General features: G+C 37.5%; 1 protein-coding gene across 1 annotated transcript in view; it reads right to left on the bottom strand.

Annotated features, from left to right (window-relative positions):
* The window catches only part of SLC2A13 (solute carrier family 2 member 13), a 388,263-nt gene that overhangs the window by 373,156 nt on the left and 1,325 nt on the right, over positions 1-13,782 (bottom strand). The gene's annotated exons all lie outside the window — the stretch shown is intronic.

Genomic DNA, 13,782 nt, shown 5'->3' with positions numbered 1-13,782 from the left:
CCTCAAAATCAAAAGCCTCTGTGCCTCAAAAGAGATGACATAAAGATGAACAGGCAGCAAACTCAATGGGAGAAACTATCTGGAAACCATATATCTGATAAGAGACTGATATCCAGCATATATAAAGAAATCCTACAACTCAATGACAATAGTACAAACAGCCCAATTATAAAATGGGCAAAAGATATAAAAAGACATTTTTCTGAAGAGGAAATACAAATGTCTACAAAATACATGAAAAAATGTTCATCTTCACTAGCTATGAGGGAAATGCAAATCAAAACCACGACTTATCTCATGCCAATAAGAATGGCTGCCATTAAACAAACAGGAAATAACAAATGCTGGAGAGGATGTGGAGAAATTGGAACTCTTATTCATTGCTGGTGGGACTGTATAACAGCAGCTGCTGTGGAAGACAGTTTGGCAGTTCCTCAGAAAACGAGATATCGAGTTACCCTACGATCTAGCAATTCAACTTCATGGTTTATACCCAAAACATCTCAAAGCAGTGACACACACACGTGCACGCCGATGTTCATAGAGTGTCCACAACTGCCAAGAGATGGAAACAATCCAGTGTTCTTCAACAGACAAGTGGATAAACAAATGTGGTATATACATACAATGGAATTTTATGCAGCAGTAAGAAGGAACAAGTCCTGAAACATGACAACATGGATAAACTTTGAAGACATAATGCTGAGTGAAGTAAGTCAGACACAAAAGGAGAGATATTGTATGTTACCACTAATGTGAACTCCATGAACAATGTAAAATCAATGTCTTATAATGTAGAATATAGAGGACCTAGAGATAGACAAAGGCTAGTGAAGGGGGAATGATAACCTAATATGTTCAGATATGTTAATGAAGGTGAATTTAAAGGTATAGGGATGGATAGGGGTGATGACTGTTCATTAATGGAATTATAAGCATCAGAGCTGCACTGAAGGTGAACAGGATTGAAAGGGGTTGTTTAAAGGTATGTATCCCAGTTAGCACTACAAATATAAATAAGTGCTTGTAAGATCTACTTCTAAGGTATGACACTGGTACAAAGACTTAACAACAGAGTGGTATATGGGAAAAATTATTGCATGCTAGGAACTACAATTAATAGGAATACCTTTCTAGTACCACAAAAATACTAGGGATAAATAATTAAGGGATAAGAGCCTTAGGGTATTTTGCATCATGAGAATTGTTTAAAATGGAGAGTGATGAGGATTATACAACTAAGTGACGATAATGTGAGACACTGATTGTTTATGTTGGACAGAATATATCCTATATGAAATTAGAAACCCCCTACTTAATAAATCAAGCCCTTGATTTTGCAGCTTGCTCTTGTGAAACTTATGGCTGCAAACTTATAGGAGGCTAAGCCCACCTATAATTATGCCTAGGAGTCACCTCCAGAGACCCTCTTTTGTTGCTCAGATGTGGCCTTTCTCTCTCTAAGCCCAACTTGACAAATAAATTCATTAACCTCCCCCCTACATAGGATATGCCTCCCAGGGGAGTGACTCTCCCTGGCAAATGGGACATGACTCCCAGGAATAAGCCTAACCCTGGCAATGAAGAATGAGAGTGCCTTTCTGACCAAAAGGGGGAAAAGAAAGGCAACAAAATAAGGTTTCAGTGGCTAAGAGATTTCAAATAGAGTCAACAGGCTATCCTGGAGTTTACTCCTCTGCAAGCTTCAGCTAGATATCCTAAATGGCCACAGGATGAGAAGCCCTAATCAACAGTAGTTCTGAAGACCTAAAAAATATGCTGGTCCCTATCTGAGACTCTATAAAAGTTTCACTCACCAAGTTTATTTTTCAGAAACTTAAATCCTCCAGAGTATATTCCTATGCCAGATAAGTCCCAAAACCCAGAGACAACAGCCTCTTCAAGAATATCAACCAGATGTATCCCCCTTCCCCATAATGTCAACACCCCTTTTCAATATGAACAAGTTAGGGTGGTTAACTGCCTAGACATCACTGAAGATTAGGAATGGGTAATCTTAGGAACTGGAGGAATGGGTAGCAACAGACAAGACTGAATTTAACAAAGGATTACAAATACTCAATCTCTATAGAATTTATTTTCTTAGTAGCTGGGTTATTAAAATAGCTAGCAGGAAAGAACTGAAATGGTGGAACTGTAACCCATGACATTCTTTGAAATTTACTTTATGGCTACTTGTTAATTATACTTGGAAGTTATCAACTGTCGGTATACATGTTATATTTCACAATAAGAAAATAACTGAAACTATGGTACTAAAACCCGTAACATTCTTTGAAATTTCCTATATAACTACTTGTTAAATCATACTTTGAAAGTTACCACTTTTCTGCATATATTATATTTCACAACAAGGAAATAACTGAAACTGTAGGACTGTAACCCATAACATTCTTTGAAATTTGCTCTATAGCTACTCATTAAATTGTATGTGGAAAGTTATTATCTTTCTGTATATATGTTATATTTCACAATAAGTTATTACCTTTCTGTATGTATGTTATATTTCACAATAAGTTATTACCTTTCTGTATATATATGTTATATTTCACAATAAGGCTATAACTGAAACTGTGGGATGTAACCCATAACATTCTTTGAAATTTGCTCTCTAAGTACTTGTTAAATTGCATTTTGAAAGTTATCACTTTTATGTATATATGCTGTATTCCACAAAAAAATGCAAAAAAGAACACATCATACCACATATATTATGTATCACATGTATTAGATAATATATATTAGATTTTATATTATTATACCATAAATTATAATGTATTATATGTATCACAAATATATTATTTACTTGGAATGCTTACTTCCTACCTAAGTAGATCCTGTCTCTCATTACTGTTCCCTCAATACGTCAATGTTCTTACTCTTATTAATGTTAATCATTTTGTTAAAATTCTTGGAAGTATCTTATTGAGATTTTAATCCTACTGTATTAAATATATATACTAACCTAGAAAATATTATCATTGTGACTATATTTAGCTTTTACAATCAAGAACCAGTTTTACCATAAGGTGGAAAGGGGGGAGGGGTACACACTGGTCCTTGATCAGAAATTGGGTTTAAATCTCAGCACTGCACTAAAAGTATAATTTACCTAACCAGCACTGCACTAAAAGTATAATTTACCTAACGTCTCTGCACTGCCTTTAATTCATTCATAAACTAAGGAAAATGCTAACCTTCCTGGTTAATGAATGAATGCTTGTAAAACACATACACGCACAATTAGGCATAAAGAATGGCCTAATTTGTTTCACAGTTTACCATAGTTGACTTTTTATAATACCTCTAATAAGTTATTTTTAAGTAAGCATTAGATCCCAGAAAGTGAAGATTAGAGATTTTCACAGATAAAGAAAATAGTCCCCTCCCAAAAAAATAGACACTTTAAAAACTATGTTCTTCGCAATCTTTGATTAAAATGGACTAGATGAATTTTAACATTAGAAACCTCTCCCTTTTTTTTTTTAAATGAACAAGTGAAAGAAGGAATAGTTAACTCCTAAAACCCTAAGCATTTCTCAAGCATAGGGTAGGAGTGAATATAATACAAGATTTTATAAGAATTCCCAACAGGCTTGCCCTCAAAAAGGTATGGCAAAGAACTTGACCTGTTTTTTGTTTTGCAACCCACCAACTTCACTGCTGGGCTAGCTGGTGGCCTTTGGGGCCAGCCACAGTCTCTACGACAGACTACAAGACACCCATGACAGCTCACGTACAAAAGCACAGACAGACTTTATATGCTTTTTTACAGACAAAAATATACTCATCCAACCAAAAGGGTAGGATTTTTTTAAACTTTATTGTAAATATTAAAATTAGGTAGACATAGCAGTAACTGCTTCAGATTTTACCCTAGTATGAATTAATAATAATGCTTTCATTTCAAGAATCTTATAAACCCACAGTTAGATGCTTTTGCAACTCATTTTCAGCCACTATACAATTTTCATTCACAAATGCAAACAATTGCTACCCAAATATTAAATGGTTAATGTTTAGCCCTTGAATACTATACACACCATTTAGTTTCCAATTTTCTCTATTGTATGGAATGAATTTCTGATATGAAGTCATAAACTAAGTCCAAAAATATGATAATGGAGTTTCATATGAAAGCCTCCATTAATAAAATTATTTTTATTCCAAAGCTATTATTTCCATGTTTTTTATTGAAACTATCCATTCTTTGAGGCTATTGCTGCCAGAATGCAAAATACCACAAACAGATTGGCTTTTATAAAGGGGGGTGTGCTGGTTTGAATGTATTATGTCCCCCCAGAAAAAGCCATATTCTTCAATGCAATATTGTGGGGCAGACATATTAGTGGGGATTAAGTTGGAACGTTTGGATTAGGTTGTTTGCATGAAAATGCAACCCACCCAACTGTAAGTGATAACTCCAATGAGATATTTCCATGGAGGTGTGGCCCCACCCATTTAGGGTGGGCCTTGTTCAGTGCAGCCATATAAATGAGCTGACAAACAGAAGAACTCAGTGCAGCTGAGAGTGACATTTTGAAGAGGAGCACAGCCAAGAGGGACACTTTGAAGAAAGCACAGGAGCTGCAGATGAGAGACAGTTTGAAGACGGCCATTGAAAGCAGACTCTTGCTCCGGAGAAGCTCAGAGAGGACAAATACCCCAAGTGCAATTAAGAGTGACATTTTTGAGGAACTGCAGCCTAGAGAGGAATGTCCTGGGAGAAAGCCATTTTGAAACCAGAACTTGGAGCAGATGCCAGCCACGTGCCTTCCCAGCTAACGGAGGTTTTCCAGACACCATTGGCCATCCTTCAGTGAAGGTACCCGATTTGGATACTTTATGGCCTTGAGACCGTAACTGTGTAACCAAATAAACTCCCTTTTATAAAAGCCAGTCCATTCCTGGTGTTTTGAGTTCCAGCAGCATTAGCAAACTAGAACAGGGGGTTATTTGGTTACACAGTTACAGTCTTACGGCCATAAAAGTGTCCAAGCCAAGGTGTCAACAACAGGGTACCTTCACGGAAGAATGGCCAACATCATCTGGAAAACCTCTGTTAGGTGGAAGGCATGTGGCTTGCCTCTGCTTGCTCCTAGGTTACGTTTAAAAATGGTTTTCTCCTAGGATGATGCATTCCAGGCTTCTGGGGGTGTTCTCTTAGTTTCTCACAAGCAAACTCTAGACTAGCACAGGTCTACTTTCAATGGTCTTCAAAATGTCTCTTGGCAGCAGCTCCAAAATGTCACTCTCAGTTGCTCTCCAAAATGTCACTCTTAGCTGCTCTGAGGTCCTTCTGTCTGTGAACTCCTTTATAAGACTCCAGTGATCCAATTAACACCCACCCTGAACGGGCAGGGTAACACCTCCATGGAAATTATCCAATCAAGCGTTTCACTCACAGTTGATTGAGTCACATCTCCATGGAAACACTCAGTCAAAGGATTACAATCTAATCAACACTAATATGTCTACCCCCACAAGACTGCATCAAAGAACATGGCGTTTGGGGAGACATACCTTTAAACCAGCACAGCCTCTTAAAAAGCAGATATATCTTTTCCACTAGGAATTTAAATATTTTCTCTATAAAAAGGCATATAAAGTACAACAATACAAGACAGATCTAACGTCACAGCCCCAACTGGTCCCTTACGCTAACAGATAGGTTCACATTTTCACTACTTTCTTATTCAACCGCTTCACATCTGCTAAGAACAATTGCTTGCATGCCTCCATGTTTTACATGTATCACTTCCCTGTCCCACACAGGAAAAGTATCCTTCTCTCAGATAACCTGTTAATAACCTTCTTCAAGACCCAATTCAAAATTTCATCGGTCTTGCTGAAAGAAACTCTTACATACTATAAACTAAACACTTGAAAAACAGAGTACCACCCCACTTTTAATTTACTCATTCTGTTTTTCAGGTTTTACTGCTCTATTTATGAGGGAACTTTTGCTCATCTGTTACTAGTGATAATAAATATTAAAAATCTAACCATAATTTTATTTCCTTTCATTGCAGAAAGGTGTTTGCCTGATGACGGAGATGCCTACACCTAATAATAACAGCTAACCTTTATCGGCAGCCAGGCAATTTTATATGCATTAACTCATTCAATTTCCACAACAACCCTATTTTCCAGGTATCATTTTAACACTTAACGTTAGAGATACGGAAATTGAGGGATATAATGGTAATCTACCAGGGTTATGAAGTGTGTGTAAACAAACACTGGTGTTTACTCTACCAAGCACTGTGAAGCACTTTACAAATATTAACTCACTTAGTCCTTATAACTACCCTATGAAGCAGGTATTACCCCCATTCCACAGATGAGGAAACTGAAGCACAATGGATTAGGTTTGAGTCTGAGCCCAGGCAGTTTGGGTCCAGAAACCTCAAGCTTAACCAGTATGTTACTCCACTATCTGGATTAATAATGCAATGATTAAATAAATATCTGAGTTGCTAGTATTCAACTGTAGTGGTGTTCCAATGGCTATCACTTTTATATATTTCTTTAGTTTTCTTCATATTAAACAGTGAAATATGCAAAAGTTTGGTACTAACTGCAGTGGGAGGATATAAATACTATTAATATCGAATTCCCTAATCCCCCTAAATTTCTGGTCTATGAGGGGAGATTAGTCATGGGCCCCCAAAAAAGATATAACCTAACAAAGAAAGTAGTTAAATGCCATGAGTGAGATTCGGAGAAAGTGTTAAAGTTTAGAAGAGGCCACAGAGAAAGCTTTTGTGACAAAGATAACAGGTTGGACCTGAAAGGATAAGTAAACATCCTAGAAACACTTCTCCCATAGGATTAACATGTTACTGGGTACTAGGTTTCTCCCTGACAAGACAGGTCTTTTAAGAAAAAGGACTATTTTTTACCTTTGCATCTCTAGCGCCAACAAAGTCATCATTCAGTAAACTGCTGTGAGACAAGGGGTAGAGAGAATACTATGGAAAGTACATTCTAAGCAGAGAAAACATGTTGGACTTTTTTTTTTTTAGTTGCAGTATCATAGTCGGCAGGTGCTGCCTAGCTCCAGGGCACACCGTTTTCACTACTCATGGGAACGTACCCCCTCTAGGGTGAATATAGTGTGATAGGAGCCCCCAGGAGTTGTGCAACACAGCTGCCCTGATTTCAGGCATCCCAGTCCACAAGCCCTTAGCAAGGGAAAGACATTTTCTAAGCAGTTTTGCTTTCTAGTTGTCAGTCCTTGATATATGCCATGGCTGAGTCCTTGAAAACCTCATACCACTTAAAAATCTGTACTTTAAAAGTAGCATTCACTTAAAAATATCATGGTAAAGAACAATTTGCTAGTGTCGGGAAGGAGAGGCAGTGTCACACAGCAGTCAAACATGGACAGACTGTGAAGTCAAACGTCCTGGGTACAATGTCTAGCTACACCACACACTAGCTCTGTGATCATGCCAAAGTTACTTAGGCTCTCTGTGCTGAAATGTCCCCATCTTAAAATGAAAATAGCAATAGCATTATCCCACTGAGTTACTACGAAGATTATGTGAATTAACATATGGAAAATGTTTAGAAGAATGACTGGCACAGAATAATAGTTCAACAGATGTTAAGTATTATCATTTCTAGGGTGTTGGCAGCTAAATATATTGCCAATCCGCATTGTGCCATGAATAGTGACTGCCTACGTTTCTCCCAGTGCAGCACAGGGAGATGCTAAAATCAGCTGAAGGATGCTGGTGCCACTCAATGCTAACCCTCTGTGATACTGCTCAGCCTTAGTGTGAACCAAATGGAGATGCTGGTAAGTGGCTCCTGACACACTGCACACCACACCATCCCCAACAGTGGTGACACTGCTTAATAAAAGCCAGAAATAGAAAGCATGCAGTACTCCCAACTTGAGTACTAAGGAGTACCTGTAAAACTTGGTTATTTTTTCTCCTCCCATCCAAGGATATGCAATTTTAAATGTAGAAAAAGTTGAGGAGTTTTCTGTTGAGTACAGATTTTCCTCCTGATAGTGGAAGTATTCTACATAAAAGGGTTGTTGCTACTTACTCTGAAGGTCAAAGGAAAAAGAAAAGTAAAGAAATGAAAAAAGTTAAAGATAGGAGGATTAAATAAAGGAACCAAGTTCAATCAGAGAAAGAAAAATAGACTCATTTGCTTTTGAGTAAAGATCACAGACTGCTTGCTGTTCTCTACTAGCATGTTCTACATTATCAGGGGTGTCAAAGCCAAAGACATTAGTGTGAAGTCAGTCAACTTTGACTGTGTTTGTACTTTGTGTTCTTTCTTTGAGCTTAGAATGCAGAAGAGGAAAATATGAATGGATGACAAAGAAGAATGTTTTACCTTGAAGTCACATCAACAATTTCAAATAAGTCATGTTAACCAACTTTTACCACCTCAAAGAGGGTGTTGCAATACTAGGTAAACATATTTAGGTCATAAACCTCACTATAACTCTGAAATGTCATAGCCTTATGCCACCAGATGGAAAAGGCAAGAGAGAACGCAAACTGCTAATGTGTAGGAAACAGGAAGTCAAACAAAGCTTTACTTTGGACTTCAGTTTCATTCTGGTAGAGAGCATAAACCCTATACAGAAATCCTGCTTTAAAAGAAGTCAAAACTGAAAAAAAATCGGGGAGGGGGGGAGTAGGAAGAACAGTTTGATGGCCTTTTTTTTTCTGTAGATGATCAATTATTTGAAAATCTCAACTATGCTTACCTTAAGTGAAATTCTTTGTTGACATTAATATCATGAGTTTTTGAGAAAATTTTACTTTTGCTTTGCATTAAGGAGTAAGAATTTTTTATTTGGAAAAAAAAGTGATATTTTTAAAAGGTATTATTCTAACAGGCCATACTATACCAATCACATGCTGCAATAGGCAGTTACAAATTATGTTCTAGTAGAAGGGGTACTGGGGCAGAGGCCAACAAAGAGAAGCTGATATAAATGTTAAGACTAATTTAACAAATCCAGTCCCATATAAGTTAATGTCAATTCTCAGCAAAGGTTATGAATATTGGTGAATATCAGAATTTACAAACTTCTTGATATTCCCTACACTAGCATTACTTCTAAATGACTGCTTACAAGGAGCAGTAAAATAAATGCCAACACCAGGGAGAAAAGGCTAAACTGTATGTTTTTTGCTGATTGTAAATGTACTAATATACCATGATAATATACTACGTTCTTATAATTTGCCCTTTCTAGACAAATTTTGTGTGCTATGCATAAGAGATACAAGTTCACAGAAAATAATCAAGTAAAGCAAACCTAAGCACATCCATGCTCTTTCAATCCTCTGTTATACCTGAACATAATTTAAAACTTTGATTACAAGCACAATATCAGTAAGCAAAGACTTAGAAACGTGATCATATATACAGGACATACAAAATAACATCACCCTGCAGAACTTAAGAATTTCTGGGATTCCAAATTTGTGTCTCCCTATTTGAAATCTGAGTTTTCCTGGTTAAAAAGTTTGAGTGGCGGTGATATTGGGGCAGAGACAATGGAGAAAGTCTCATCCCAGGATTCAAGTCTAGTAGAAGAGAAAATAAACAAAAAAACAAAAGGAACCAAAGGAACCTCTGGTGGAACATCAAACCTAAAATAATGCCCTATTTACACCAGGTACTCAATAAATGCTCCTGATTTTGCAATTGAACCCTAAACCAAACAATTACAAATAGCCCCTGATTTCTGATGCTTCTTTTACTTTATGATTCATTTAGTACAGATTAACAGTTACATTCTACTTCTTGATGCCTTCATATTCTGCAAAGGTTTCCTGTTCTCCCATTTGCAGTGATTTATGGTCACATGCCACGCTTTACCCATCCTGGTAACCATCTCCACTATAAGGATCCCTGACATTGAAAAACTGATGGAGGCCAAGTCTGAGGAAAAAGGTAACAAGAGTTTAAAAGAAGAATAAGGAAAGCAAATACATAAGTGAGTAAGGATGCTGGTTTGAAACTGTTACATATCCGAGAAAAACTATGCTCTTTCAATCCAATCTTGAGAGTTCAGAGCTATTATGGGTGGGACCTGATTAGGTTGCTTCCATGGAGATGTGACCCACCCAATTCAAGGTGGGTCTTAACCCTTTCCTGGAGCCTCTTATGAGAGAGAGGCTAGATTTCTTTAAAAAGCCCAGAGATATTTTGGAGACAGCCATTGAAACAAGAGCCAGGAGAGAAGGTAAAATATGTAATCCTGGGTTGGCCCCTGGGGGATGCTAAAACAGCAGCTAAGAGACATTTTGGAGAGAGCCATTTTGAAACTAGAAGCCAGGAAAGAAGGGCCAGCAGCTGTCCCCATGTCACATGCCTTCCCATGTGATCAAGGAACCCCAGATGCCATCAGACTTTCCTCAGACAAAGCCTTGATGCCTTAATTTGGATATTTTCATGGCCTTAGAACTGTAAATTTGTGAACTAATAAACCCCCATTGTAAAAGCCAATCCATTTCTGGTATTCTGCATTCTGGCAGCTTTAGCAAACCAAAACAGTAAGTAAGTAAGTAAAAGAACCAGATTCAAGAGATGTTTAATCTGATCACATCATTTTCAGTTAAAAACTTCAGATGGCTGTCCCTGCACAGACATGACCAAATAAACCCTCTTCACCCATCTAAAAATATCAAACCTCGCCCCCCAAAAAAACATTCCAATGTTATGACCACTCCATCGCCACTTTTCACTCACCTTCTGCTTCAAATCCTGCTTTAATTTTTCGGTGCCTTCACATCTGCTGTTAACATTCTACCTAAAATGCCCCATATGGTAACAGAGCAAAAGAATTCTGTGGTTTCCTTTGCTTTCAAACCCTGACTTTGTACTAGTGATCTCGTCATTTAACCACTGTAAATTCAGTTTTCACACAATGATACCTGTTTTCAGCAGTTCAAATGAGATAACATAAGTACTAAGTACGAGCACAGCATCTAGTACATACAAAAGCACTAAAAATGAGTTCCCTTCCCAACTCCTGCTACATCATCCACTGAACTCCTAGTCATCCTTCAAATCCCAGTTTAAATCTGTCTGTAAAACCTTTCTATATCCTGTGTTCCCCACAAAAGAATTAACTGCCCCCTCTTCTGTGTTTCCCGTGGCAATTCAGAGAAACCTCTATGGCATTTTAATTGCTTGTTGCCCGGTCTTTCCGCTTCGTTAAAGAATGCACAACTCCAGGATAAATTTTTATCTAAATACTGCCTCCCCAAATCTAACAGAATCAATAATGGATACTTAATTAGCATCTGTTAAAGAGACGAATAATAAATTCATTCAACTATTACAGTGAACACCCTTAGATGGCCTTTCAAATATTTTGATAATGCATTATTTTTTTAAACAACAATCCTACCTTAAAGTGATACCCTACTGACAATGCAATTTTTTTAATTTAAATATTCCTGCTCACTAGGCATTCATTTATTTAACAAGTGCCTCCTATGTGCTGGAAATACATTAGTAAACAAAGTTAAAATCCCTGATCCCATGAACCTTTTATTTATCACAGGTAAATGTGTGGAGAAAAAAAAGTTATTACTGGAAACCTGTCTGAAAAGATATCAGAAGCCACATTTTCATTATTCAGCAATCATTTACTAAGTATCAATAAGACCAGAAAAGAACAAAAGCCATGACTATACATAAAATTTAACTACTTAAAAGTAGCATGAAACTGACCTTAATATAACATACTAAACAAGCAAAACTGATTTAGCATCCCTGAAAAAATGTTCATGTTAGGGATCTACTTCCTTGGAGCCAAAAATAATTTTTGTGATTTCAAATTAGTATCTATGCAAAGCATCCAGTTAGTACAAGTAAAATCAGGAAGCATTAACATCAGCCTTCTGGTAAAACTCACCAGGATTCCTTAGCCTTCCAAAAGAAGTGTTTTTTGCTTGCCTTTTTTTGTTTGTTTGGTTTGGTTTTGTTAATGTAGTCTATTTCAAAGCCTGTTTGCGACGACCTTAAAACAGTCTTCATTTTATAAATGCAGAGGGCACTAATGAAACTTTGTAGCAGGGTCTCCATTCTGAGGGGTGTGTTTCCCAGAAGCGAGAAAGGCTACACCTGGACTGAATCTCGGCTCCCAAACGGGTCTTAGCTGCTCAGCCAACCAGCCCAGAAGCCACAGAATAGGCCTTTCCAATATTCTCTCCCATTTCATGTTTTTTGTTCCACTCACACTACTCCACAAGCAGGTCCTATGCTTTTCTTTCTTTATTCACCCCCTTGCTTAAAGGTCAATGTCTCATGTCTACTGTTAAAATACTACTCATGAATCAACATACCATTTCCATCAGAAAGAGCTTCTGGCTTCTCTCTGTTGGGGATAACCACACCCTCTCAGAATTCATCAGCCCCCTCAGCCTCTCTTTAGGAGTTGGGCAAGTTCTATCTCACCACCCTACTGAAGTATCAGCTCTCACTCCTCAGGGTTCTGCTCACAACCTCTGGAAGGGAACCTTGCACACAAAAGGGACTCACTTTTCCAGGCAGATGAGAGAGTAAACATAATACTCAAATATCCAACACTTCCCAAAGCTAAACACTAGGAAGCTTCATTTAGAGCTCTCTACAAAATGTTTTGAAGTCACAAATTAAAGTTCAGTCTTAACTGAAGAAATCTTGCTACCTAAAATTATGCTATTTCTTATGTCAGGAGAAGAAACAAAAAGATGGTCTGGGTGTCCCAAGCAGAGAATGGTGAGAAAAGAATTCTGACCATTTGACTTTAGTAACAGGCTATTCATTAAAGAGCCCTAAAGGCACAAGTAGTTCCTACGGAAAGAGGCTTCATTTCAGGTGGTCTTTTGGTCATTCTGGACTCGACTTCCGATCATTTGGACTTTAATGAAGCAATTTAACATTTTACTGAAAGCCTTGCCTTGCTTCACTAATTAATAGTATAATGGACAATTCTGCGATGACAGACTTTGGATATAAAGTGCCATCAGCTGGGTTTTCAGCTCATGATCTCCACATGTGGAGTTGTTTAAATGAGGCCTGCTTGTTTTGAAAGCCCACAAAGAAGGGGTGAAAAGCATAAACATCAAGTAAGTGATGAATGAACAGATCATCACGAACCCCAGATTTAAAGTGCTTTCACCAAGCCCCAGCCACAAGGAAGAAATACTTCAACAGCACCCTAAAGGAAGCAAAAAACTGAATACTGAAATAAAACATTAAAAAAGCATCAATGGCACGTCATGGAAAAATTACTAGTGAGACTAAGTCTCAACCCCCCACTTTCCCTCAAAAGTGCTTTCTAATAATACTGAGCACATTCCAAATAGCTTCAGCCTGCCAAGAACTTACCAATTGTACCACCCCTGCTCAACCACCAGGGAGAAAAATCAATGCAGGGTAGAACTTTAACCCCTTCGTTTTTTGTTTGTTTGTTTTTTTTTTAAGTAAATTGCAAACATCTCTTTAGGGCATTTATCCACAGAGGGAGTCGCTCCTAAACGAATTTAGGAAGTGAACATGACCTTTAGTGGATAATTTGGTTCCCAATGGTAGAGTAGGAGAAGGCAAAACAAACAGGATGAAAAGTTGAAAAGCGATACAAAAACTAAACACAAAAGGCGAGAAAATAATATTCCTTCTAAAGTTACATGACTAGAGAAAAATGGAACGGTAGCAAAGAACAGTTTTACATTGTTGCAAAAATAACTTGGGAGAGTGCCTAAATCCCCGCATTTAAAATGT

The sequence above is a fragment of the Choloepus didactylus genome, chromosome 8, assembly GCF_015220235.1.
Source record: "Choloepus didactylus isolate mChoDid1 chromosome 8, mChoDid1.pri, whole genome shotgun sequence".
Lineage (NCBI taxonomy): Eukaryota > Metazoa > Chordata > Mammalia > Pilosa > Megalonychidae > Choloepus > Choloepus didactylus.
The sequence above is the reverse complement of the archived record's forward strand: the minus strand, read 5'-3'. Positions and strand labels throughout refer to the sequence as shown.